The sequence below is a fragment of the Microcaecilia unicolor genome, chromosome 2 (assembly GCF_901765095.1).
Source record: "Microcaecilia unicolor chromosome 2, aMicUni1.1, whole genome shotgun sequence".
Taxonomy (NCBI): domain Eukaryota; kingdom Metazoa; phylum Chordata; class Amphibia; order Gymnophiona; family Siphonopidae; genus Microcaecilia; species Microcaecilia unicolor.
This window is the reverse complement of record NC_044032.1, coordinates 427,698,322-427,725,999: the sequence shown is the minus strand read 5'-3', so window position 1 is coordinate 427,725,999 and position 27,678 is coordinate 427,698,322.

Here is a 27,678-nt window from a genome sequence, read left to right as displayed (position 1 = left end):
TTGAGAATTTACATTGGCTGTCTTGTTTTGCACTGGGTATACTGGAGCTGTAAGAGCTTACAGAGATTATTTATCATGAAAAAAAATCACGTTATTTTTTTCTCCTATAGTACTATAATATTTTCAATGATGTCTGTTTATATGCGCCATGGCTGGTATAGGGGGTGTGGTTAATGTGGGTGTGGCTATCATAGGGGTGGAGCCATATGTGGTAACCCCGCCCATAATGAGTACCGGCACCTTTTTTTCTACAAAAAAAGCACTGGATGGAAGTGTTAATAGATTTACAGAATTCATTGATTCAAGTGACTTCTTTTATCCAAGAATATCAACTACACATGACAAAGGTCATTGTTTATTTATTTATTTATTTGCTGCACTTGTATCCCACATTTTCCCACCTATTTGCAGGCTCAATGTGGCTCACAAAATGTTATAGCAACATGTACACATTATAGGATAAGAATTTCAAAATATAGATACAGATGGGTACATAGAATATCAAAGCAGTCATATTAACGGAATAATAATTTTACAATTATTACAAATAAGAGTGCATAAGTAAATCATATTGGATTGGAAGTGGAATTGAAAGATCTATTAGCACCTACCAATTATTGCAATTATAACTGTTCACTATCATTTAATACAACTTCCAAGGTTCCTTAGTCAGACCATTTCTTAATAGATTTCTCTCTGTCTTAGAAGGATATTAAAGCAAAAAGAGATGAGATTATATCTGTAAGAAAGTATAGTAATAAGATAGATCCTTCTCTATTTTGACAGAAAGCTGATGAAGAATTAACATCTGCCATTGTCACCTCTGAGTGTTTTTGTCCAGATTGGAAACAAATTTCTAGCATTATATTGAATAGGACAGCTCCTTTGATTCACACAACACAACCAATGATCGTACTAGACAATATACAATCTTCATCCCTCTCTTCCTCATGGTGCCTGATACACACCTACCTCAATTCGACCACAATATAACCTGTATTTGTTAACAACCGACTGGCGAACGCCTGTACGGTACTATTTAAGACACATTGAGCCTGCAAATAGGTGGGAAAATGTGGGGTACAAATGTAACAAATAATAATAATAATTCAAAAGCTAAAAACTCAGCGGTGTTCTGAGAATTGGTTTGATCAAGAACTTTTGATTTTAAAACGATTATGTAGAAGTAAGGAAAGACTTTGGAAGCGTTGTCCTTCAGATTCTAACAAGAATAATGGCTATTCATGAATTCAAGCAGAGAGGTGTGGTAGCCGTGTTAGTCCACTCTTAAAGGTTACCAATAGAAATCAAACAAAATAAAACATGGAAAAGAAAATAAGATGATACCTAATTAACCATAAAAAAGAAGGAATATTACTCTAAATTGGTGGGACAGGACAAACCCAATATTAGAAAATAGTTTTCATTATTGGACCATCTAATGGATGTAGATTCTGTCACCAGCAATTATGACACCTCTCCAACAGCTGATGATTTAGCTTTATATTTTAGAAGTGAGATTTTAAAGATTAGAGAACAATTGCCACTTGAGAGTACTCAATCATTAATTTCCCCTCAAGCAGAATGCTGTTCCAGCAGACAGGTGCTGGTATCAATACAATAAGATCAATGTTCAAGATTTGAAGAGGTTTCTAGAGTTTAGATACATGTCCCCCATATTTGATTAAATTGGCATCTTCATTGTATGTTTGCTAACTAATTGGTTAAATTCGCATTTTGAATCCGGCACATTCCCTTTTTCAGGAGGGGATATAGTTCTAATCCCTATCAAGAATTCTAAAACTACTCTGGCAGAAGTTATTCCTTATTGCTTTGTGGCATCTATTCCATTGTTTATAAAAATAATGGAAGGATATGTCATGAAGCAGCTTGAACATTATTTGATGCACTAGGACATTCTTCATGTCTCTCTGTCTGGTTTCAGGAAGAATCATAATAAGGAACCAATGATAATTACACTGGTGGCTCATGGTAACAATCTATTGAACAAAGGTCAATGCATAATTATTATCCAATTTGATCTTTATTGCGCATTTGACCTAGTAGACCAGGTGCTAATGCTACGGATACTAGATCAATTGAGTATACAGGGAAAGTATTAGGTTGGCTTCATGGTTTTCATTCTAACCAGTATTATTCAGTCAAAAAGGATGACGTCCAATGGGTAAAATAGAAAACTACATGTGGGGTGCCTCAGTGTTCACCACTTTCACCCACATTTTTCAATATTCTTATGTAGTTACTAGGCATGGTCTTAGATCAGCTTCACGTAACTCTTTTTGTATATGCTGAAGACATCATTGTTCTCTTGCCAGTACCTGAATCCTGATGAAAAATGTCCAAAAAGTGTCATAAATCATCAAATGAACATTTTTCTTGCAAAAACATCCAAATCATCATTTTCAAACCCATTTTTTAGACTTTTTTCTATGCTGTTCATCTTCGGTGTGTCCAAATCACAAGAGGGAATGTCAGGGGTGTGTTAAGGGTGGGATTTGGGCATTCATAACACTTGGACATTTTTCTGCCATAATGGAAGAAAACAAAAACGTACAGGGCAAAAAGTTGGACATTTTGGTCTAGACCTGTTTTAATAATGACTAAGCCACAAAAAGGTGTCCAAAATGACTAGATAAACACTGGAAGAATAAAGGAATGACATTCCCTTACTCCGCCCATGGTCACTAACCCCTTCCCACCCCCTAAAGGAAAGAAACAGTTCACACCAGCCTCTATTACAGCTTCAAAAGTTATGGCCAGTTCTGTTAGAGCAGGAAGCAGGTCCCTGGAGTAGCCTAGTGGTCGGTGCAGTGCACTGTGGAGAAGGGGACTCAGCCACATAATCCACTCTAACTGTTACACTTGTGGTGGAAATTGTCAGCCTTCTCAAAACCCACCAAAATCCTATTGTACCCACATATAGGTGACTCCTACAGCCATAAGGGCTATTGTAGTGGTGTATAGTTGGGTACAGTAAGCTTTTGGTAGGTTTTAGAGGGTTCACCATACAATATAAGGGGGTAAGGGTGAGATGCGAACCTAGGACCTTTTATGTGGAGTCCACTGCAGTGCCCCCAAGGATGCCCCACTGCTCTGCTGGGGTGTCTGTGTGGCCAGCCTACTAAGAATGCTGGCTCCTCCTACATCCCAATGGGTTCATTTTTGCATTTTTCACTTGGGTTTTTTTTTGATGAAGACTGGCTGAATACCTGTGCAGAATCCCCTAATTCTATATATGCAAATTTGGTCACAGGCCCAATTTGCAAGTGCAATTTAATGGCATAACCAGGGACGTAGCTACTATGGGGCCACGGGGGCCTGGGCCCCCGTAGATCTGGCTCAGGACCACCCTGCCGATGACCCTCTCAACCCCCCTACCACCGTCAACCCGCCGTCGCCGTCTGCTACCTTTGCTGGCGGGGGACCCCAACCCCTGCCAGCTGAAGTCTTTTTCCTTCGTTTGGTTTCTGAGTCTGACGTCCTGCTCATTGTACGTGCAGGACGTCAGACTCAGAAACCAAAGGAAGGAAGAAGACTTCGGCTGGCGGGGGTTGGGGTCCCCCGCCAGCAAAGGTAGCAGACGGCGGGCGGGCAGGTGGGGGGGTCGAGAGGGTCGTCGGCAGGGGGAGTCAAAGTTGTTGGTGGTGGTGCTGGCGGTGGCGGGGGTGTCGGCAATGGCAACGGGGGAGGGGCTAAAATGTGATCCCCTTACCTCGGGCTCTGGACCCCCCTCCCGCCGAAGTCTGGCTATGCCTCTGGGCATAACAAGCCATTTAGTGCCAATAACTGGATGCTAATAATCAATTATCAGTGCTAATTGGCAATAATTTGTGTGCATCTTTTAGTTGCTATTCTATAAAGAAGTGTGCATAAAGTTTTACATGCTGATCCAACATGGGGGTGTGGCCATGGGATGGGCATGTGCGGGTCAGGGTTGTTCCTGGAATTTGCACGCAGGGTTGCAGAATTAGGCAGATCTGCACCTAATTTAGACATGAGAATTAACCAGGTTTCAGTTGCTGTAAATCCTCATGCCCAAAATCGGGCACAGTTTCTGGCACCAAATGCTATTCTATAAATGGCACCCAAATCACAGTGCCACTCATAGAATAGCAATTAGCACTCATTTTTTTGCCGCCAATTTTTTGGCACCATATACAGAATTTAGTCCAATGTGTTATTATCTGAATGAGAAGACTGGGGAGTGACTAACCAGAATATTGAGCTATACAGATTTATTTATTTATTTATTACATTTGTATCCCGCACGTTCCCACTAAAAGCAAGTTCAATGCGGCTTACACAGTAATAGGTAGTACAGAATTTTGTTAGATAAGGTAAGAAATTAAGTATAACAATGTAATAGAATGGATGGGTAGGTAGAGATAGGCGATAGAGAGGTGGGTAAGGTGGGAGATATAGTCTGGGTCAATGTCGTTGTCTCTTCGGTATATGTTAGGTAGATGGGTTCATAAGATATGTGTAATGGCATATGTATTGCAGCTGGTGGAGAAACATATTGGATCAGTTCCTTTTTTTTTTTTTTGAAATTTATTTATTGAGTTTTCTTTGCAGAAAAAAAAGAACAGAACCAACCAAAAACAGATAAGTACATATGAAGTTTAAAGTCTCCACATATGCAGATGATATTCTTTCATATATCTTTAACCCCACAACCACTACACCCTCCCACTTTCTCTTATACAAAACTTCTCAACAATCTCTGGTTATAAAATTAATCAATCCAAAATAGAAGTTTTACCGTAGAATATTCATGCAGTTCCCAGTTTAGTTCAACCCTACAATCTAGTATGGTCTTCTAAAAAACTTAGATATCTTGGCGTAGACCTGCACTACCCAATACATGATACTACTAAGCAAAATGGTGACCATATAATTAAATTTCTCAAAGACTTGCTACTAAAATGGCATCCACTACACATTTCTTGGTGGGGAAGGCTTGAGACCATTAAAATGATGGTGTCTCCCAAAATAAACTATATACTAAGTATGATCCCAGTCCTTTTTCAAGCCCCATTTTATAAGCAAATAGAAAAACTATTGGCCATTTTCTTATGGAAATCCAAAATACCCAGAATTTCGTTAAAAAAGCTTAAAGCTCCAGAGAATAAATTTGGAGTTTCATTCCCTGATTTTTTTGTTATATCATAAAGCATTCATAACACAACAAGGTTGTTATTGGTTTCCTAATGAAAAGGAATACATACCTGTATGGTTACAGCTTGAACAGGTTATATATTCTCCAATACCATTGCACCTACTTACATATATGTCTTTTGACTCTATTAAAAATGATAATCCTATAAATAACTGTACTAAAGCATGCTTACAAGATATGCCTATTTTTTCCTCTTTGCAGATAAGTATATGGAACAATCCTAAATTCCTTATTAGCAAAAATACCTTTTTTTGGAAGGCTTGGGCCAATTGTGGAATCTGGACTGTCAAAGATTTATACAATGAAGCCCATTTCAAGAACTCCTGGTACAATTCCACTTACCTACTACACAATATTTTCATTGGTTGCAATTAACACACTGTATAAATAAAGTAGATATATTGACAACAGCAAGTCCTCTTGAACCATCTATGTATCAACTTGCTTTATATTTGATAAAAATGGTCCTATGGTGTCCACTATATATAAGAAGTTATTAGAGTTTCAATATCAAAATAATTCTATACTACAAGAGATCTGGGAAAAAGACACCAATCAGCAGATTTTGGGTTCTGCACAAAATAAGTTATGGTTGTCATTGATTAGACCATTATCAGCAGCTAATTCTATGCATAATGCAAAATTAGCACACTCGAACGTATGTTGGCACTGCCACGCACAAATAGGAACTTTAGTACATAGGATATTTGAATGTGAAAAGATGAAACCTTTCTGGGCATCCATATGGAAAATCATGTGTTCTATATTTAAAATTAATATACCTATATCAGTAATAATATTCAAATCTTGTTCACCTGTTGCTCATTTATTTTAGTTACATTTGTACCCCATGCTTTCCCACTCATGGCAGGCTCAATGTGGCTTACATATTGTATACAGGTACTATTTGTACCTGGGGCAATGGAGGATTAAGTGACTTGCCCAGAATCACAAGGAGCTGCCTGTGCCTGGTGGGAATTGAACTCAGTTCCTCAGGACCAAAGTCCACCACCCTAACCACTAGGCCACTCCTCCACCAGATAAATGCAAGGTATTATTTGATATATTAATCACTATAGGACAACAAATGATACTAATGAACTGGAAATGTTCTTCATTATTAAATGAACATTTTTGGTGGCAGTCTGTCCTGCTTTATCACAAACTTGAACTGGCTTCTGCATATCTCTCCAGTGCTGTCTTTAAGAAAACTTTGATTTGGTCTCCTCTCAAAGAATATATCCACTCACTATTGAATCAGTTCCTACCATGCCCCCTTCTCCCTTTCCCCTAGTTCCTTTCTTCCCTTAGTTTCACCAGCTGTTTGTTAGAGCACTATTTACTATTTTCCCTTTGGCAGAAACAGCAGCAAGTCCTGGTAACGAATTATAAGATGACATACATCCTGCCTCAGAGGCCAGTGCTGCCTATGACCAAACCTCCTGCTGATGAAGTTGGATGGCTCAGTGAGCCTGTGGCAACAGTCCGAGGCACTGGATGTACACTGTAAATAAAGTGGAACACATTGAAAATGTCTCTGAATAAATTCATTTATTACAGCCACCGCCCAGTTGCGTTCAAGTTATAGCTGGTCTGCCACTCTTCAGCAGATCCCTGTTTGCTCTCTGTGGGCTTTGGCTCATTCCTCTTACAAGGAGGCTGCAAGTGAGAGCCAAACCGTAAAAATACAGCATGCTAAAAAGATTTCACATATCTTATCACAGCTTTTGTACCGCAGTATCCAGTGCACTAGGCAGTTCACAAAAAAACTTACACAAGTCAAAGTCACTACAAACTAAAGTTTAAACTTTTATCCTAAAAAGTATTGAATACATATGAAATTAGAATATCCATTCAAAAAGCTGAATTAACTTTTAACCTTCAATTATAGACTTGCTGAAACAAACAGGTCTTTAATAGCTCCCGAAACTGTAATTATTTGAATTACATGTGAATTCTGGAAACATGTTCCACAAGCGTGCCCCTCCTACATACAACATCCATGATATTCTGTTCTAATCTGTTTAAATTATGGACCAGTCAATAATAACCTATTAGAGGACCACAATGCTTGTGATGGACAATAGACTCTCAGTGTCGTAGCTAAAGCCAAGGAGACTTTTCTCGTTATCAAAAAACAGTTCATGAGCTATTATGAATATTGTGGAGCTAGAGCTTGTGTCTTCTTGTATTAGTTTACTTTTTGCTCTAGCCATTACTGCAGCTGTGAGTAGATGGACAATAGACTCTCAGTGTCATAGCTAACACCAAGGAGACTTCTTCATACAGAGTTTTAAAAATCAATGTCAATATCTTGAATTGTACGCGCCATTTAATGTGAAGCCAATGTACTCTCTGCAATGCTTTGGAAATATGTTCAAACCTTGCAGTATTGGTCAAAATATTGTAACTGGATTAACGCTGCCTTCTCCACTATTTTTGTCGGAAAAAGAACATTGATTGGTAGTTTATGATCTCTGATACATTTAGATGTTCCTTATTTTTTTTTAAGGAGTCTCATTATAATGTGTTTTAGGAAAGTAATGATCTCTTAATCAAGAATGTCAAATAGCTTGAAGAATCTTTTTTTTTTTTTTTACATGTTGATCAAAGCTGGTGAACAAACATCTAATGAGTTTGAACTATAATTCGCCCCTCCAATAATATTTTCCACTTCTGTGGTTTTTACAGGAATAAATTCACCCCATTTCCCAGAGCTGTCAATGTTCAGACTTGTGCTGATGAGGAGATATATGTGATCAAATGAAGTGAGAATGCTTTCTACTTTATCATTAAATGTAATAGCAAATGCTTGACTTGAAATGTTCTTGTCTAATAGTTCTCTCTTTTGAACTGGCATCGACAACTGATGCACTATAGCAAAACGTTTCTTACACATAGAATCTGCTTTTGATATTCGTTCTTTGCTATATCTTATATGACTCAAAATATTCTTTATTAGCCAATAGCATATGGATACTTTCTCCATTCTCTTTCTTTCCTCCATAATAGTATTTTTCTGCTCAATTAATTACACCGTAAACCACGGTACAACCTGTGAGCATCTTAGTACCCTAACTTCTAAAGGCACTATCACTTCCAGACTATCTGATAACAAGGAAAATCATTTGTCTACAACTAAGTCTAGAGGCATTCATTCTAGGTCCTTTAATAAAGGAGACCACTCTGATTTTACTCTATTCTCATTTTACTCTTATCAGACCTTTAGGCTCATTTTCAAAGCACATAAACTTTCAAAGTCTGCCTTCATACATGCCCTGAAAATGCACATCTTCTATGTTGCTTACCCCAATACAACTTGATTCCTTCCCTTTCTTTTCTTCTTCTTCTCTTTCTTTCCTCCGTTCTTCTCTTTGTTATATTGAATTGTAAACCTCTTCATACCTCTGCCTCTTTTATTTTAAACTGTAATCTGCTTTATGCCTATGTGCAGGCCTTAGCGGTATATCAAATGTGCTAAATAAATACATAAATTATCTGCTACAAGTGGAAAAAGTGCCACATTTGGTTGCTGCTTTTTTTTGTGGTGGTGGTGGGGGGGGGGGGGGGGTCCTATATTTTAGGATGGTGGAGTCTCAACAGCTGTTTCAGTGGTTCCTTGGCGATATGAAGAATCTGCAGACAGAGCACAAGATGGCTCTATAGCAGATGTTGGAACTGTCCCATGAATGTCATACCCCGCTATTGGAGTCGTTACAACGTCAGACCCAGTCTTTGGGCAGGCTGTTGGAAGCCCATGGAACTGAGGTACCCACATCAAACACACCTGTTCAAGCTTCTGGAGGGACTCCTGTTCCATCTTTGGGAACTTACAATTGGCCAAACTGGGTGAAAAAGATAATGCTGATGACTTTTTAATAGAATTTGAGTGGCTGGCTCAGGCAGTGGGCATACAGACTGGCCCCTTGTCAGGGGAAGCGTTGCCTGCTTATAGGGCCCTTGATTTCCAACAGGCAGTGGACTATGAAGCTCTAAAATCTGTTATCAGGGATCATCTGGGATTTGGTTTTACAAGGAAGCATTATAGGAAAGCTTTTAGGGAGGCTAAGTTAGCCCCCCGCGAGATGCCTAGAGCCCTGGTCCAATGATTATAGGACCTGACTCAGAAATGGCTTACCTCCCAGAATAAAACTGTAGATGAAATTATTGCTGAGATAGTGCTTGAGCAATTTTTGTATGCTAAACCCCCAGATGTAAGAGAATGACTAGTTTAGCAAGGGCTGACCACGATAGATCAGGCTGTACATTTATTTATTTATTGTGAATATTTATATCCCACATAATCCCACCAAGGCAGGCTTTATGTGGTTTACAACGTTGAAGGAAGAGTATTTATTTATTTTATTTATTTGTTGCATTTGTATCCCACATTTTCCCACCTCTTTGCAGGCTCAAAGTGGCTTACAATACATCATGAGTAGTGGAAGAATGCTAGAAAATAAACATTTAGTATTACTGAAGGATCTTGGTCAGCATGATGATAATAAAACAAAGTAATAGTATACAAGCATATATTATGAAACAGTTCTGAATATAAATGGGCGAGTTGTGCATATTCACATTTGTTGATCTTTGTGGTACGCTTTATTAAAGAGATGGGTCTTCAGTAGTATGCGGAAGTTCGTTCTTTCGTAGATCGATTTCAAGCTGCGCGGCAATGCGTTCCATAATTGTGTGCTCAGGTAGGTAAAGTTTGACGCATGCATTAGTTTGTATTTCATACCTTTGCAGTTGGGGAAGTACAAATCAAGGAATGTGCGGGATGATCTTTTGGCATTCATAGGTGGTAGGTCTATCAGGTCTGACATGTAAGCTGGTGCATCTGGATAATTTTGTGAACTAGTGAGCATATTTTGAACGTGATGCATTCCTTAAGTGGGAGCCAGTGTAATTTTTCTCGTAAGTCATATGCAAGATGGAGTAGAGAGTAGAGGAGGGGAAGAGAGGGGGTCAACAGGGGAGAGGAATGAGGGAATGCAGGGGATCAAGTAGAAGTGGAGTAAGAACGATTACACAGGTAAGTCTTTAGAGATTTCTTGAATAGGCTGTGTTCGGCTGTCTCTTTTAACAGTGATGGCAGAGCGTTCCAGAAATGGGGGCATGTGTAGCTGAATGACATGCAGTAGGGAATTTCTTTGAGGCACAGTCTGGATTTCAGGTTCCTTTTTGCAGATAATGTGAGGCTCCAATGAAGGTGGCAATCTGACCTGATTGGGTACCATTCTCCCCATGAGAAACCTAATAAGAAAGCCTTACAGAAGGCAGGATTGGGGTATTCTAAGACTGGAGAGAAAAGGGGAGAAGCCCTTAGCTATAAAATGTTTTAACTGTGGTCAAAGAGGGTTCCTCAGAAGGGAGTGCTCTTATAAACGGGATGATGGGCAGGGATGACCATGAGTATGATGCTTTCCCTGCTTATTTATTAGAGGTTAGGGTTGATGATGTCCCCGTTAAGGCCTTCTTAGACACGGGGTGAATCAACCCATGATTCCTGGTAGGATCTGGAGGCAGATTTGTCAGAAGAAGTGAGATGCCACATGGCCCAATCAGAGGCAGGTGCAAATTAGGTGAATACATGGTGCTTTCACCCCATAACTTTTGAAGAAAGGTGAAGTTGGTCTGTGAGGTGAAAGCCTTCTATCTCACAGTGGCTATACTCCCACATCTGCCTTATGACATCATTTTGGGATGAGATTAGTTAAGTTTTAAGAATTACATATAGATGGGGGGGGGGGGGGGGGGCTGTGTAGGCAGGGCCACATCCAAACAACAGGACCATGAGGGCATTGAGGACAACAAAAATCTCAGTAAGATATTTCCCTTTGAAATAGAAGGACATTGAGAAACCCATCTCAACAGAGAAAGGGGCCAGGTACTGCTGCAGTGAGTGTAGGCAACATGCAAGGAGCCTGGAACATATTTGTAGGTCCAATATAATGCCCTGGGAGGCTGGGAAGGACTATAAGCAATTCCCCTCTTTTAAAGAGGCACAACTTGCCAACCCAGCATTAAAATATGCTTTTAATAAGCTGGACACTTTAAAGCAGTAGAAAGGTGCCAGGTTTATAATGAAAGAAAGCTTGTTATATACGGAAGCTGAAGGGTATGAGGCAAATGGATGGAGGGCAACTAATGAGCAAGATGTAAATAGGAACAACAAACATAGTTTGACATGTCTTTATGTGAATGCCAGAAGCCTAAAAAATAAGATAGGAGAGTTAGAATATATTGCACTAAATGAAAAATTAGATATATTAGGCATATCTGAGACCTGGTGGAAGGAGGATAACCAGTGGGACACTGTCATACTAGGGTACAAATTATATCATAGTAGCTTTGTATGTTAAGGAGGGCCTGGAATCAAATAGATTGAAAATTCTGCAGGAAACAAAACACATCTTGGAATCCCTATGGATTGAAATTCCATGTGTAAAGGGAAAAAGGATAGTGATAGGAGTATACTACCATCCACGTGGAAAGGATGAACAGAAGGATGTAGAAATGTTACCAGAAATTAGGGAGGCTAACAAACTGGCAGTGGCGTACCTAGGGTAGTTGACACCCGGGGCCGGTCATTTTTTAACACCCACCCCCCTCCAAAATCTAGTACTAGGCATGCCGAGAATACAAAACACTCAGGACCTATAGAGCAATTCTAGCATACCATAAGCAGTAATTTCTACAAGTCACACAAGGAAAAGGAAAGCATCTTAAACACTACAGTGAGCACTAGAACATCAATTCACCTACTGTAAAACGAAACCAGGCAGAATAACACAGATTGTCCATCTTACACAGTCAATGCCAACCGAAAGCCATTTCTTTTTCACAAACACAGATACACCCTAATCCACTATAGAATAAACAATAATAACCTTTCTATTTAGACAAAAATTAAACTGAACCCCCAAGATGCCAGACTCTGCATACAATGCAACACCACAGAAACAGAAAATGTCCCCTAGTACTGTGCAAAATATAAAGACAGCAGATGTAAATTTGAAAAAACTAACAAATACCAATCACCACTTTACAAATAGAAATAAAACAAATATAGAAAATAAAATAATACCATTTTATTGGACTAATACATTTAGCTTTCAGAGGCCAAAACATCCTTCCTCAGGTCAATACAGTATAGTGCTGTTACAATATCCTATCCGGACCTGAGGATGGGGGTTTTGTTCTCCGAAAGTTAGCCAAAATGTATTAAAATTAGTCCAATAAAAAGATTACCTTGTTTACATGTTCTATTATAAACATTAACACAGCTACAATACTACTTTATCCTAAAGCAAAAAAATATATATATATTTTATTTACAGTTTGTTGTCTCTGGTTTCTGCTTTCCTCATCTTCTTTTCACTGTCTTCCTTCCATCCAGCATCTGTCTTTGTTCTCTCTCTGCCATCCAGTGTCTGCCCTCTCTGCTGTCCCCTTCATCCAATGTCTGCCTTCTCTCCCTGCTCCTTTCATCTACATCTGCCTTCTATCTCTGCCCCTTCTATCCACCATCTGCCCCTGTCTGCCCCCTCTCTCTCTTCCCCTTCCATTCACTGTCTGCCCTTTCTATCCCTTCCATCCACTGTCTGCCCTTTCTCTCTGCCCCTTCAATCCATCATTTGCCCTCCCTCTCCCATCCATCCAGGGTCTGCCTTCCCTCTCCTCCCCCTTCCATCCAGGATCTGTCCCCTCTCTCTGCCTCTTTTTTTCAGCCCCCAGTTCCAGCCCCACTATCCCACCAGTCCCCAGTTTCAGCCCCAGTCCTTTTCTCCCACCAGTCCCGAGCTTTAGCCCCCAGCCACTTCTCCCTGTCCTCTTTTTATCCCCCAGTTTCAACCCCAGCCCTTTTCTCTCACCAGTCCTGAGCTTCAGCCCCAGCCACTTCTCCCTGTCTCCTTTTCAGCCCCCAGTCCCCACAATTTCAGCCCCTGCCGCCTTTCAGCCCCCAGTCCCAGTATTAGCCCCCTTATCCCACCTACCCGCCTTTCAGCCCCCAGTTTCAGCCCCCTTCATCTACATGCCTTGCCCCCCTTTTCAGCCCGACTCATTCTCCCACCTGACCCAGGCATGCCCCATTTTCCATCATGACCCCTTCTCAGACCCCAGTTCTAGCCCCCTTCTCCCATTTGAGAACCCCCACCCCATCTGAGAACCCCCACCCCAGTCCCCTTCTCCCATCTGAGAACCCCCACCCCACCCCAGTCCTTCTCCCATTTGAGAATCCCCAGAATACCCCTCTCCTCTCCCATCTGAGAACCCCCCTCCCCACCCCAGTCCCCTTCTCCCATCTGGAAACCCCTCCCCATCTAAGAATCCCCACAACACCCCTCTCCCATCTGAGAACCCCCTCCCCACCCCAGTCCCCTTCTCCCATATAAAAACCCCCTCCCCTCCCCATGTGAGAACCCCCACAACACCCCTCTCCCATGTGAGAACCCCCTCCCCACCCCAGTCCCCTTTTCCCATATAAAAACCCCTTCCCCCCATGTGAGAACCCCCACAACACCCCTCTCCCATCTGAGAACCCCAGTCACCTTCTCCCATATGAAAACCCCCTCCCCACCCCAGTCCCCTTCTCCCATATGAAAACCCCCTCCCCATATGAGAACCCCCACAACACCCCTCTCCCATCTGAGAACCCCCTCCCCACTCAGTCCCCTTCTCCCATATGAAAACCCCCTCCCCTCCCCATGTGAGAACCCCCACAATACTCCGCTCCCATCTGAGAACCCCCTCCCCACTCAGTCCCCCTCTCCCATCTGAAAACCCCCTCCCCACTCAGTCCCCTTCTCCCATCTGAGAACCCCCACCCCACCCCAGTCCTCCCATTTGAGAATCCCCAGAACACCCCTCTCCTCTCCCATCTGAAAACCCCCCTCCCCACCCCAGTCCCCTTCTCCCATCTGGAAACCCCTCCCCACTCCAGTCCCCTTCTCCCATCTGAAACCCCCCTCCCCATCTAAGAATCCCCACAACACCCCTCTCCCATCTGAGAACCCCCTCCCCACCCCAGTCCCCTTCTCCCATATAAAACCCCCTCCCCTCCCCATGTGAGAACCCCCACAACACCCCTCTCCCAAGAACCCCCTCCCCACCCAGTCCCCTTTTCCCATATAAAAACCCTTTCCCCCCATGTGAGAACCCCCACAACACCCCTCTCCCATCTGAGAACCACAGTCCCCTTCTCCCATATGAAAACCCCTCCCCTCCCCATATGAGAACCCCCACAACACCCCTCTCCCATCTGAGAACCCCCTCCCCACTCAGTCCCCTTCTCCCATATGAAAACCCCCTCCCCTCCCCATGTGAGAACCCCCACAATACCCTTCTCCCATCTGAAAATTCCCTCCCCACTCAGTCCCCTTCTCCCATATGAGAACCCCCACAATACCCCTCTCCCATCTGAGGAGCCCACCCCGACCCAACTCTCCTGCTCCCACCCTACCTTTTTTTGAAGCGTCGTTGCAGGCAGTGCCTTGCGTCTGCCCTGCTTGTTGTAAAAGAAGTAAATCTCTTCGCTTCGTCGTCGTCGGGCCTCATTATGTCCCACCCTCCTCTGAGGTAATTTCCGTGAGGGCGGGACATAATGAGGCCCGACAACGACGAAGCGAAGAGATTTACTTCTTTTACAACAAGCAGGGCAGACGCAAGGCGCTGCCTGCAACGACGCTTCAAAAACATTTTTTTAAAGGTAAAGTGGGAGCAGTAGGAGCAAAGCGGATCACCCCCCCCCCACCCACTGACACCCGGGGCGGACCGCCCCCACCCCCCCCCCCCTTGGTACGCCACTGCAAACTGGGCAACACAATAATAATGGGTGATTTCAATTACCCTGATACTGAGTGGGTAAATGTGACATCAGGGCATGCTAGGGAGGTAAAATTCCTTGATGAAATCAAGGACTGCTTTATGGAGCAGCTGGTACAGGATCCGACAAAAGAAGGAAAAATTGTATACCTAGTCCTTAGTGGAGCACATGATCTGGTGCAGAAGGTAATGGTGCTGGGGCCAGTTGATAGCCAAGATCATAACATGATCAGTCTTGATATCAGCTTTGGAGTAAGTGCACACAGGTAATCTAATACATTACCATTTAATTTTCAAAATGGAGACTGATAAAATGAGAAGAACGGTGAAGTAAAAAACTTAGAGGAGCAGCTGCAAAGGTCAAAAATTTACATCAGGCTTGGATGCTGTTCAAAAATACCATCCTGGAAGCCCAGGCCAAATATATTCCATGTATTAAAAAAGGAGGAAGGAAAAACAAATGACAGCCAGCTTGGTTAAAAAGTGAGGTGAAGGAAGCTATTAGAGCTAAAAGAAAATCCTTCAGAAAATGGAAGAAGGAACCAACTGAAAAAAATAAGAAAAAGCATAAGGAATGGCAAGTCAAATGCAAAGCACTGATAAGGAAGAAAAAGAGAGACTTTGAAAAAAAGATTGTGTTAGATGCAAAAACATGGTAAAATTTTTTTTAGGTATATTAAAAGTAAGAAGCTGGCAAAAAACTCGATTGGACCTTTAGATGACTGAGGGGTAAAAGGGGCAATCAGTGAAGACAAAGCCGTAGCGGAAAGATTAAATTAATTCTTTGCTTCAGTCTTCACTGAGGAAGATTTGGGAGAGATACCAGTGCCAGAAATGGTATTCAAAGTTGATGAGTCAGAAAAACTGAATGAAATCTCTATAAACCTGGAGGATGTAATGGCACAATTTGAAAAATTGAAAAATAGCAAATGTATTCATCCCCGAGTACTGATAGAATTGAAAAAATGAACTTACAGAACTATTGTTAATAACATGTAATTTATCTTTAAAAACAAGCATGGTTACGGAAGATTGGAGGGTGGGCAATGTGATGTCAATTTTTTAAAAAGGTTCCACCAGGAAATTATAGACCGGTGAGCTTGATGTCGGTGCCGAGCAAAATGCTACAGACTATTATTAAGAACAAAATTATTGAGCATATTGAAAAGCATGGATTAATGAGACAAAGCCAACATGGATTTATTTATTTATTGCATTTGTATCCCACATTTTCCCTCACCAATCTATTACATTTCTTTGAAGGGTAGAACAAACGTGGATAAAGATGACTGCACTTTTTGTCCTTTAGATTGTAAGCTCCTTTGAGTAGGGACTGTCCTTCTTTGCAGTGGCGTTCCTGGCCTGGATGGCACCCGGGGCAGAGCGCCGATGCACCTCCCCCCGCTAGAGGACACCTCCCCCCCTCCGACGAAATGACACCTCCCCGGGTGCACGCCGCTGGGGGGGGGGTGCCACGGCGTGCACCTGCTCCTCCGAGTTCGCTAAACTTCGTTTGTTCGCTGTAGCTCCCTCTGCCCCGGAACAGGAAGTAACCTGTTCTGGGGCAGAGGGAGCTGCAGCGAACGAATGAAGTTTAGCGAACTCGGAGGAGCAGGCGTGCACCGCGGCACCCCCAGTGGCGTGCACCCGGGGTGGACCGCCCCCACCGCCCCCTTGGTACGCCACTGCTTCTTTGTTAATTGTACAGTGCTGCGCAACCCTGGTAGCGCTTTAGAAATGTTAAATAGTAGTAGTAGTAAAGGTTAGCAGGTTGATATTGTGAATCTGGATTTTCAAAAGGCGTTTGACAAAGTACCTCATGAAAGACCCCAGAGGAAATTGGAGAGTCATGGGATAGGAGGTAGTGTGCTATTGTGGATTAAAAACTGGATAAAAGATAGAAAACAGAGAGTAGGTTTAAATGGTCAGTATTCTCAATGGAGAAGGGTAGATAGTGGGGTTCCCCAGGAGTCTGTGCTGGGACCGCTGCTTTTTAACATATTTATAAATGATCTAGAGATGGGAGTAACTAGTGAGGTAATTAAATTTGATGACACAAAGTTATTCAAAGTTGTTAAATCGCAAGAGGATTGTGAAAAATTACAAGAGGATCTTACGAGATTGGGAGACAAGGCATCTATATGGCAGATGACGTTTAATGTGAGCAAGTGCAAAGTGATGCATGTGGGAAAGAGGAACCCAAATTATAGCTACATGATGCAAGGTTTCACATTAGGAGTCACTGACCAGGAAAGGGATCAAGGTTAAGAAACCAAATAGAATGTTAGGTATTATTAGAAAAGGAATGGAAAATAATGAGGATGTTATAATGCCTTTTTATCACTCCATGGTGTGACCGCACTTCAAATATTGTGTACAATTCTGGTCACTGCATCTCAAAAAAGATATAGTGGAATTAGAAAAGGTGCAGAGAAGGGCGATGAAACTGATAAAGGGGAAGGGACGACTTCCCTATGAGAAAAGGCTGAAGCGGCTAGGGCTCTTCAGCTTGGAGAAAAGATGGCTGAGGGGAGATATGATAGAGGTCTATAAAATAAAGAGTGGAGTGAAACAGGTAGATGCAAAGCATCTGTTTATGCTTTCCAAAAATACTAGGACTAAGGGGCATGCAATGAAGCTACAATGTAGTAAATTTAAAATGAATCAGAGAAAATATTTCTTTACTCAACATGTAATTAAACTCTGGAATTCATTGTCAGAGAATGTGGTAAATGCGGTTAGCTTAGCAGAGTTTAAAAAAGGTTTGGCTGGCTTCCTAAAGGAAAAGTCCATAGATCATTACTAAATTGGACTTGAGGAAAATCCACTATTTCTTGGATAAGCAGCATAAAATGTTTTGAACATTTTTGGGATCTTGCCAGGTATTTGTGATCTGGATCGGCCACTGTTGGAAACAGGATGCTGGGCTTGTTGGACCTTTGGTCTGTCTCAGTATGGCAATACTTACTTATGTACTAAGAGTACTTTGTGCCTCAAATTAATGACATGAAAAAAAGGAAAGAAATTAAGCTTGGGGGAGGAGGGTCTTTAACTAATATGCAGAGAAGACAGATAGAAGGAATACTTGAAGAATACCATAATGTACTCTCTGCTATTCCTGGGCAGACTAAGTTGGCCATTCATGACATTATCACCCCCACAGGTAAGATAGCCATCAAAGGCCTTATAGGCTCCCTGAAATTAGGAAGAAAAAAGGGAAATGAGACTTGATATACTGCCTTCCTATGGTTTTTGTGACTACATTCAAAACAGTTTACATAGTATATGCAGGTACTTATTTGTACCTAGGGCAATGAAGGGTTAAGTGACTTGCTCAGAGTCAGAAGGAGCTGCAGTAGAAAATGAATCCAGCTCCCCAGGATCAGAGTCCACTGCACTAACCACTAGGCTATTCCTCCAAGTTGTCTGCTTGCTTGATGAGATGCTAGAATTAGGTATAGTAGAAGAATCCCGTAGTCCGTGGGCTAGACCCATAATCTCGGTTATTGAGCCTGACCATACAACCCATTTTTTGCATTGACTTTATGGGCATCAGTGCCATATTCTAATTTGATGCATGTCATATGCCTCATGTGGGCAGGTTGTTAGACAAGTTAGGAAATGCTTAATATTTGTATACCCTCGACTTGACCAGGGGCTATTGACAAATCCTCCTGATCACAGTGGCAAAAATCAAAACTTTCGTTAGTACTTCAAAAGGCTTATATCAATTCCATCACATGCCTTTTGGCTTACATAGAACATCAGCTACCTGTCAAATCCTTTTAGATACTATCTTCTGCGGTCATGAAGACTACACTGCAGTGGCGTAGCCAGACAGCCAATTTTGGGTGGGCACAAAAGTTTCTCTCTAACCCCCTTCCCCCAGCACTTCTTAACTCAAAATATAAATACTTTAGCTGATGAGGATCCTCAATCTCTGTCAGCTGAAGACCTCCACTAAAGATGGCCAGAACTCCCCTCCACCAAGCCCAGTGGGCAGCAGCGACTCCTCGAGCCACTGTTGCCAGCACCCCATACATGCTTAGTTGTCAGTGGCTCGAGGATGCTGCCCCCATCAGCCAAGCTCAGTAGAAGGCATCTCTGGCCAGCTTCAGAGGAGATCCCCAGCTAGAAGGGCTTGGGGATCCCCACTAGCTACATCAAGGGTCAGGGCTGCTGTTAGCCATGCTGGTGACCAGGGTAGAAAGTAAAGAAGCCCCTCCCCTAATTCCCTCTCCTCTCCCCCTCCTCCCCAATCTGCTCATCTGCCATTACAGTCACACTGACAGACCCTCACAAATTACAGAACAAGGGATCACAAATTAGAAATAAAAATATGTAGACAAAATTGAACTGGGAACCTCAGCATGGACTGCAAGACTGGAGAAAAACAAAAAACAAAAGCATATTTCCTTTTCTACTTAACACAATAAAAAGACATCCACTATGCACATTTCCCAAAGCTAACATATTCCATTTAAAACATTCAAAATAAAATGATTTTTCTAACTTTTGTTGTCTGGACATTTTATTTTTCCATCATGTTGGTCCCAATTTCTCTTTCCCGCTTTCCTGTCTGTCTTCTGCTAATTCTTCAAGCGGCTGTCCATGTGTCTTTTCTCTCCTCTCTTTTCATTTCCTCACTACACCTGCCTCTGAAATATTGATCTTTCCATTTTAGCTCTTTCCTTTCTTTTTTTTTCTTTTCTGCCTCTGTACACTCAAATTTCATCCTCTTTCTAAATCTTTTCCTCCTTTTTACTTTTCAGATATCTATCACATTTCCATCTCCTTTCATCCACTAGCTCTCCCATTCCCCATCTCTCTCCTTAACAGTCTTCCATTCCCTTCCATCTTCAATCTATGCGCCATTGCCATATTTCTACCCCCTGTAATCACTATCCTCTCATTCATTTCATTGCCATCTCCACTTCCTGGGCCTCTCTCACATGCTTTCCATCATTGCGAGTGTCTTCCTCCCTCCACCCTTCCAGCCCAGCATCTGTTCCCTCTTTCTCCCTTCCTCACCCTCATAGCCTGATATCTCCCTATCCCTTCTATCTCCCACCACCAGCGTCTTCCTGTCCCATCTCTCTCCCCTCCCCCTCCCCCATTGTCCAGCATTTTTCCCCTTTCTCTTCCCTACCATCCATTGTCCAGCTTCTCTCCCTGGATCCATTTTCCCTCTTTCTCCCCTCCCCCGCTTGTGCATCTCTCCTTTCCTTTCCTCTCCTCTCCTCCACCTTCATGTCCAACTTTTCTCCCCCTCTCTCATTGTCCACTATCTCTCCCTCTCCCTGCCTTGAGCTCCCGGTCTAACATCTCTCTCTACCCCCCCCCCCCCCACCACGCAGCATCTCTCCATCCTTCCTTCCTCTCACCTCAATGCCATGTTCAACATTTCCCCTCTCATCTCTCCCTCCCTTCCTTCCTCTTCCATGTCCAACACTTTTTTCCTCTCTGGTCCTTTACCACTCCTATGCAGCCTTTTCCTCCCTCTACCCATCCCATCCCACCCCACCCCTCCCATATCCAACAATTCTCCCTCTCTTTTCCCTTGCAGCATCTCTGCATCCCTCCCCCCACATTGAACGTTTATTCCTCCACCCCACCTAGCATTACCCTGTTTCACTCCCTCATCCCAACAGTGCTCCTGTCTCTCCCTCTCTCCCCGACCCCCCCCAAGCCACCCACCAGCATGCTGCAGATTTTTCTCCTCCCTCCTCCCAGCCACCCGCCGACATGCTGCACATTTTTCCCCTCTCTCCCTCCGCAGCCACTCGCTGCAGTTTTTGTTCGCTCCCACCTCCCAGCCACCCGCTGGCATGCTGCAAGCCTCCTTTCCCCTCCCTCCCCTCCCATCTCCGTTGGGCAGCACCGCAATCTAACTCTACAGTAAAGCCGCATGACACCGGGTCCATCAGCATGCTGCCGCGACTGCTTCCTTCCGGCCGGCCTCACCTTCTCTCTTTCTGAAGATGCGGGGCTAGCGCAGAGGAAGCAGTTGCAGCAGCATACAGTCAGCCCTGGCACCGCGTGGCTCTGCTGCAGAAGCAGCAGAACTAACACCACTGCCAGACAAAGATAACAAGGGAGGAAGCAGGGAGGGAACAAAACCTGCAGCATGCCGGCGGGTGGCTGGGAGGAGGGAAAACTGAAGTGAGAAACAGGCAGGGGAAAGTCGTGGTTTGGGCTGGGGAGACAGTCTTCCCAATTCTTTTATTATTGGTGTCTATAAGATGCACCATTGCTGAGTGGGCTTGAGCCCAAAGTGGGTGGGCCCAGGCCCATCCAGGCCCAACCGCGGCTACGCCCTTGCTACACCGCCGCCTACCTAGACAATATTGTAATCTATTCCAGAGACTGGGTGGGCCACCTGAAGCACATACAGGCAGTGCTGGAGGCCCTTAGTCATGCAAGCCTTATTGCTAATCCAAAGAAGTGTGCCACTGCCTAGAAAGAAGTATTTAGGTTATTAGGTGGGGGAAGGGTGAGGTATACCCCTGCTGGATAAGGTGGATAGTATTAAGAGCTGTCCTCTTCCATAAACCAAAGAACATTTGAGTGGATTCATCGACCTTATAGGATACTACAGACGGTTTGTACCTTCCTTTATTTATTTATTTAGATTTTGCTCACACCTTTTTCAGTAGTAGCTCAAGGTGAGTTATAGTCAGGTACACTGGATATTTCTCTGTCCCAGGAGGGCTCACAATCTAATTTTATACCTGAGACAATGGAGGGCTAAGTGACTTGCCCAAGATCACAAGGAGCAGCAGTGGGATTTGAAGTGGCCACCTCTGGATTACAAGACTGGTGCTCTAACCACTTGGCCAGTCCTCCACTCCACTTTGTAATAATAGCTACTCCCCTTACAGATATGTTAAGGAAAAACTCCCCTCTTCAGTTAAATTGGGGACAAAAGGAAAAGGATACTTTTACCTCATTAAGAGATATTCTGTGTAAGAAGCCTTTCTTGAAGGAAGTAGATTTTATAAAGATTTATTCTCCAAACTGATGCATCTGAAACAGGTCTAGGTGCAGTTTTGTCTAAGTTGCATGATGGGAAAGAGCATCCTTTAATGTACCTCAGTCGTAAACTACTGCCCCATAAGCAAAATTATGCCACAACAGAGAAAGAATGTTTGGCTCTAAAGAGGGCTATACATGCTCTAAGATACTATATTAAGGGACGAACTTTCACGCTTGTCACTGACTATGCCCCATTAAAATGGTTTAACCAAATGAAAGGCTCTGATCTCCAATTAACCCACTGGTATTTGGCCCTGCAGGCCTATTCCTTTCATACTGTTATTGAAGAACCCAAAGAAGAGACTAGACCCTTAGAGGCCCACCAGGATTTCAGGGTGGGAGTATATGACGGGGATGACAGTCTAAGTTGCTCCTTAGTGGTCGTGCCCCCTCTAGAAAACAGCATCCCAAGTTACCGTATTCCTGTCCCAGCAATCAGATGAAGAACTTTGTTTACCCTTGGGAGGGGAAGGGGGAGGAGCTGTGTTTGCCAGATTTCTGCAAAGCTGAGGGACATCCAAGAGGTCAGCGCACTCCCCTATCTCTCTAAATGCTCCTTTTATTCAATGAATAGTTAAGCACTGAAACTCTTTGCCGGAGGATGTAGTAACAGTTGTTAGAGTATTTGGGTTTTAAAAAGATTTGGACAAGTTCCTGGAGGAAAAGTCCATAGTCTGCTATTGAGATAGATATGGGGAAACCTCTGCTTGCCCTGGGATTGGTAACATGGAATGTTGCTACTATTTGGGTTTCTGCCAGGTACTTGTGACCTGGATTGGTCACTGTTTGAAACAGGATACTGGACTAGATGGACCATTGGTCTGACCCAATATGGCTATACTTATGTTCTAAGCTCAGTCCCATTGCAAGCTAAGCAAAAGATGTGGTCTGGACTTCTGGAATCTGGAGGTGGGGAAAGTAGTAGGAGTTTCCCTGGGTACATAACCAATACATGCTCTGCCCTGAGCCTCTGACTTCTTCCAGGAGGCTCCAGGAAGTAACCTGGAGTCCTCCATAAAGCCAGGCCCCTCCACAGAGGAAGAGATGGAGTGGGTTCCCTCTGCACAAGCAAACTCTGAACATGGAGTGGATTCTTGGAAAGAAACAGACACCACCTGAATAAAATGCTGACACTGTGAACTGGTACCATAGCTGTATGTCTAATGGGAGCCAATGAATTTGAGTTGCCATGCTGGAATGTTGTCTTAGACCCAGGGCCGTGCCTAGCCCTGCCCTCCCATCCATGCTCCTCTGTCCCCTGCCCCCTCCATTCATCCTTTTCCAGCAATTCCTCTCTCTCCCTGAGCCCTGCCCTCCCAATCCATGCCCATCCATGCTCCTCTGTCCCCTGCCCCCTCCATTCATCCTTTTCCAGCAATTCCTCTCTCTCCCTGAGCCCTGCCCTCCCAATCCATGCCCATCCATGCTCCTCTGTCCCCTGCCCCCTCCATTCATCCTTTTCCAGCAATTCCCCTCTCTCCCTGAGCCCTGCCCTCCCAATCCATGCCCATCCATGCTCCTCTGTCCCCTGCCCCCTGCCCCCTCCATTCATCCTTTTCCAGCAATTCTCCTCTCTCTCTGAGCCCTGCCCTCCCAATCCATGCCCATCCATGCTCCTCTGTCCCCTGCCCCCTCCATTCATCCCTATCCAGCAATTCCTCTCTCTCCCTGAGCCCTGCTCTCCCAATCCATGCCCATCCATGCTCCTCTGTCCCCTGCCCCCTCCATTCATCCTTTTCCAGCAATTCCGCTCTCTCCCTGAGCCCTGCCCTCCCAATCCATGCCCATCCATGCTTCTCTGTCCCCTGCCCCCTCCATTCATCCTTTTCCAGCAATTCCCCTCTCTCCCTTCCATGACCCCCCCCCTCGCATCCATGCTCTCGTCTCTCCCCTGCCCCTCCCGCTCCCATTGTTCAACTGCCCGCCCTCTTCTCTCCCCCCAACATCCTTTTTCTTTTTTTTTTCTTTTTAAATTTATCTCCGTGGCGGTTCCGGCAGGGCAGCGTCAGTGAAGGAGGCGGCGCTCCCGACGTCGCTAGCCTTCCCTTCGCTGTGTTCTGCCTTCTGACGTCAGAAATTACATCAGAAGAAGGCGGAACACAGCGAAGGGAAGGCTAGCGACGTCGGGAGCGCCGCCTCCTTCACTGACGCTGCGCTGCCGGAACCGCTACGGAGGTACATTTAAAAAGGAAAAAAAAAAAGAAAAGGGATGTTGGGGGGAGGGCGAGCGAGGTGAGCATGGTGCGGCGGCGCCCCCCAGAGGGAAGCGCCCCCCTGCCATGCTTACCTCGCTTACCGTGTTGGCATGGCCCTGCTTAGATCCTGAAGTTAAATTACCTGCCGACATCCTGGCTGTGTTCTGTTTGAAATATTTTCTGCACTGGTGGTGACTGCTCTTCTTGATTCTTTCCTCCTTCCCCACGCTGCTCCAGGTATGACAACACATATGTGTAAATTAACATTTTTTTGGTTATGCTGTATTTTGTAAGTATGTATCAAGATGTGATTGTGTGTACTTTGCAGGTGGACATTCATGTGGGCAGAGTTTGGGTATAGGGTGGACAGGGTGCAAACGTACATGCATACACTTATAAAATCTAATACTTTTACAGTCTAGGCAGCACTGTTCCCTCTAAGCAGAGTGGGAGTCCTCTAACTGCATTGCTACCAGTAGGAGGTGATGCTTCAATGTTGTGTTTTCAATCTCTAGGGACAGACAGATTCCCTGGAGTCGGCAGAACTTGTCTGTCCCTCATTATTGAAAACATGATAGTGAAACAGCACCCCCCCCCCCCCCCCCCCCCCACACACACACACACTGGCAGGACTGTAGATGTAGGACTCCTGCTCAGCTTAGAGGAAACAGTGCTAGGCTGGAGCATTTACACAAGCTCTATGGCTGGTGTAAATCTCTGCATCTGCAAAGTAGGTATGTATAAGGTGGCGTATGCTAATTTTCTATAAAGGAAAGTTGATACCTACTTTTCTGTATAGAATAGCCTTCAAGTAGGTGCGTTCCTAGTGCCTAAATCTAGCATCCACTTATGGTATTACCCTCCAAGTGGGTAAATTATAGAGTGATATTCTACAAATTATATGCGTAACTGGGACACATGCTCATGGCCCACCCATGCTCCACCCACATGTATGTTCTCCTTACAGTTAGGCGCTAGTGTCCTTAGGCGATACCTTATAAAATGGCATCTAGGGAACATAGGACCTCTCAGTTAATGGTTCCTTTGATTTAGGGTTACCATATGGCTCAAGAAAAAGGAGGACAGATTGAGCCAGTCTCGGTTTTACTTCCATTGCTTTAAATGGAAGCAAAACCTGGACTGGATCAATGTGTCCTCCTTTTTCTGGAGCCATATGGTAACCCTACTTTGATTAGCATACGTGGCGCCTACCTCTAGACACCAGTTTATAGAATTGCCCTGTTAACCCATCAGGCAATTTCCTAAAAGCACCGGTATGCATGTAAAATTGGAATTTATGTTTGAAAAAAGTTTATAAAATACTCTCCACATACAGCCACCTCCTCTTCCTGGCAGTTTTCCGAAGTCTGTGCCTCCAGAGTCTTTTATCATGAGTCCTTGTTCTGGAACTTCATGTAGACCTGTGGAGGGTAAATTAAGGTCAAGGACATACTCTGTTAGATGGATGCTTGGGAAATTAGCCTGAGAGAAAGGGAACTATTTTGCTGCTACCTATGAGGATGAAAACATTTGCAGGCACAAAATGCAACTGGCAGAACAATATGATCAGCTTATGTGCGAGGAATTAGTTGCCAAACATACAGTAGTTCAGTTCTGATAAAAATTTCCAGACAGCTGTTGTTTCCACAGTGGTAATCCTGTTTAAAAATAGCCTAGATTCTTGTCTGATAATAACATCAGTGGATTCTGTGGTATGTATTATCACTGGATGAAAAGCTATGCAGCATGTATATCCTCAAAGGAATATAATGTGTTAATTATAGCTGTTGTTCGATCAAAATTTTTAATAGCAATTAATCATGATTAAAATGTTTTAATCACAATTAATTGAATTCTTAATCGTAGTCCTGAAGATCCCCCTAAGAGCATCCACCCTTCTTCCTGATGCCTCCCAGGGCATTAACATGGGCAGGCAGCACACACTCTCGCCCCCCTCCCTCATCATTATCCCCGTTGCCCCACAGACCATGCATGAGATAGGTTTTATCTTTGGGAAAATTTAGCCACAGCTTTATTGCAAACACATTAACAACAACACCTCTAGGAAGCACCCGAGCCTTGGGCATGATGCTGTAGATGCTCCGGCCCTCCGCCATGCTCTCCAGCTAGAGGGCCCATGTCTCCATTCAGCATTGCGGCCAGCCATGTCTCCGCCTCCAGCGTGGCCGCACCCCCATCGGATTTTGGCACTGTGCTCCAGACCAGTGTTCCACCTGCCATGTAAACCAGCGAGGTGAATAGTCTGCCAGCGGTGAGTGCCCCCCGCCTCTTGCTAGAAGCTCCGATCTTCCTTCTGTCCATTGTTCAGGCACCTCCCAGTATTCCCAGGCTCGGGTGCCTCCGCCACAACCCGGGGGCCTGACAACATGGCCTCCGGGTCCCCCCTTTTACCCTTTAGCAATACCTCTCTAGTGGCTCCTGAAAGTCATTGATCAGAAGGTAATCGGCAGCCTCCGAGAGATGCACTGCGTCCGGTAGGAAGTATCCAGGGATGAGGGGTGAAGCCCAATGATGCCATATCTTTGCGCCGCCGAGTTGCTCCACCCACATGCCAACCTGGCGATTGACTTTGGGTGACACCTCTGGACCATAGCCTGGAAGCAAACCCACTCCAACGTGGGATGATGTCCGACCAGAGGATGAGGGTCCCGTACATTGCAGCAGAGATTTCGTGTAGGTCTCGCTTAATTGTGGCAATCAAGTGGCGGCATGGGGTGTGCCCAATGTCATTGTCCCCCAGGTGAATGAGCAAGACGTCCGGTGGAGGAGCATTATTCAGCAAACGGAGGACAGAGGGGAGAAGCTGCTGCCATCGCATGCCGGGAATTCCTATCCATGTCAGTGCAACCCCTTTCTTGTCCAGCCCCAGATGCCGGCCTGGCTTCCCATCATTCAAGCACCTGGAAGCATTGGTGATATAGGAGTGTCCGATGATCCACACCACCCCTTGGTACGGATGACGACCTGCAAGAGGAAGGAGAATGGTTAACTGGATTGTGCATGAGGTGGTCTGATATAGGTTCGGAATGCTGCTGACTTCCAGCGGCCCAGCTGCTTGATTGTCTGTGTGGAAAGACCATACTGGAAGGCAGTAGTTGCCGCCCCTATCCGGAACGAATGTGTCCCGTAATTGTCAGGATCCTGGCCTGCTTCAAGGAGAGCTTGCCAGAAGACGGCTGTGAACTGGAATCTTGTGAGGGGGCTGGCGTCCTGATGCATCAAGAGGGGTGTGCCTGCTGACGGTCTGGCCGATAGGTAAGCGACAAGATTGGCTAGTGGGCAGGTCGGCAGATCCGGGACACCATTGAGTGTGATGGTGTGTCCCCTGCCCATCTGGTCTGTTTTGGACCTGGTGACCCGCAGGAAGACCGACCCTTGTGCAATGGAAACAGCCAT